At 39.5% G+C, this 2,080-nt stretch overlaps 1 pseudogene; it reads right to left on the reverse strand.

The window, feature by feature from the left end:
- Positions 1 to 452: 452 nt before the first annotated feature.
- Positions 453 to 1,532, reverse strand: LOC101270896 (serine/threonine-protein phosphatase PP1-beta catalytic subunit-like; annotated as a pseudogene).
- Between the last annotated feature and the right edge of the window lie 548 nt (positions 1,533 to 2,080).

The following is a 2,080-nucleotide window of genomic DNA, read 5'->3' on the forward strand; positions in this document are numbered from 1 at the left end:
TCTTTTTCTTTGTTCTGCTCCATGGTAGCTATATCCACCATTCTATCTTCCATCTCACTTATCCGTTCTTCTGCCTCAGTTATTCTGCTATTTGTTCCTTCTAGTGTATTTATCACTTCAGTTATTGTGTTGTTCATCACTAATTGTTTGTTCTTTATTTCTTCTAGGCCCTTGTTAAACATTTCATGTATCTTCTCAATCTGTGCCTCCATTCTATTTCTGAGATCTTAGGTCATCTTTAGTATCATTACTGTAAATTCTTTTTCAGGTAGATTGCCTATTTACTCTTCATTTATTTGGTCTTGTGGATTTTTATCATGCTCCTTCATCTGCAACATATTTCTCTGTCATCTCATTTTGTCTAATTTACTGTGCTTGTGGTCTCCTTTCTGCAGGCTGCAGGGTTGTAGTTCCTTTTGCTTCTGTTTTCTGCCCCCTGGTGGATGATCATAAAGGGTGTCGAATGGCTTGATGGTTTTACAGTGCTCACTTATATATTATGAAGTATGTCCTTAACAAATCTGATGGTTTCTTTACAGAGTTCCTTTCTTCACCTTTTATTCAATGGATTAGCTGTTCAAGGTGGAGTGACAGGATGTCCTGAACTCAGTCTTCCATATTGGTTCTTAGCTTTCTTTTCCGATGACTTCAATATCTAAAATGAACACATCAAAGTTTCATCCACACTTATCATTCCACCAGCATCATCAAACTCGCCAAAGTAATTTGGGGCTGAAAATGTGGTTACCAATTATCACTTAGCAAGGATTTCATATCCATCTTCCACCACCTGATGAGCTTGACAAATGAAGTCTAAATCATGATGATTCAGAAATTTACCAATGACAGCAGCTCTAAAGTGAAGGAAACACCACGACCATTTTCTTCCCAAACTTGTACTTCCTTGTCTGGGTCAGATCACAACAAATCACAGAGCAAACCTGTATCGGAGACTTCAGTGGGTCTCATAATTCTCCTAATCTTCTCTATAGATTACAGGTCTGGTAACAGTCCTCCAAGACAACAGAAAATCTTCTCACCCACAATGGCAGCTGTAGGCAGACAGTTGAAGCAATCAGTTAAGGTCTTCCACAATTTAATATTAAACCTTCTTTTGCATTACTCATAGAATCTATAAATGCAATTGACCCTAGCACAGTCATGGTTTCCTCTTAAGAGAAAGAAATTCCCTTGATATTTGATTTTATAAGCCAATAGCAAACAAATGGTTTCCAAAGACTTCTTTCCTCTGTCTACATAATCTTCTAAGAAAAGATAGTTGGCTTCTGGGGGAAAGCATCTGTATTCAAATATTCACAGCAAATCTGTATACTGTCCATGAATACCTCCACAAATTTTCAGTGGCCCTTCCAATTCCAAAATAATAGGCTGGCTGAGAAAGTTCTCCAGAGATTTGATACATAAGCCCTGAACTTCTGCTTCAGTCATCTGCACAAAATTCCTGGACAACATCCTTACACCTCTAGCAGTCTGGTGATAAGACTGTCCACATTCAGTTCCCCATCTGCCATCTTGTTGGCACCAGATGCTCCATCCTGGGGAACAAGGTTTTCTCAGGTGCGAGGGCTGTGGCAACAGCTTGGCATTCCCTCATCTATGAGTCATGCAGCGTTTTGACCCCGGTTCCAAATCCTCCTTCCCCCATGCCCTCCCCCTCCCCCCTCCCCCCCAAGTAGTGGAGGGCCCACACACTCGAAGGCACCCACAATAAAGAAAGAAAGAAAGAAAGAAAAAGAAAGAAAGAAAGAAAGAAAGAAAGAAAGAAAGAAAGAAAGAAAGAAAGAAAGAAAGAAGTGGAGCTTCCACAAACTGGGCCATGTCAGACCCAGCAGCCCTAAACATTCTTGTATATATCTTTTGGTACACAAATATACACAATGCTGTACATTCTATACACAATACTGTAGATGTGGAATTATTTAACCAAAGGAATGTGCTAATTTATACTTTGTACATGAGTGAAGGAGATTATTTGTCTCTCAGTATTGTCACCAGCACCTAGTGTCACGAATCATTTGCATTTTAGTATTTCAGGTGGGTTTGTTGCAGTTTTTCATTG

Source organism: Orcinus orca, chromosome X (assembly GCF_937001465.1).
Source record: "Orcinus orca chromosome X, mOrcOrc1.1, whole genome shotgun sequence".
Classification (NCBI taxonomy): Eukaryota; Metazoa; Chordata; class Mammalia; order Artiodactyla; family Delphinidae; genus Orcinus; species Orcinus orca.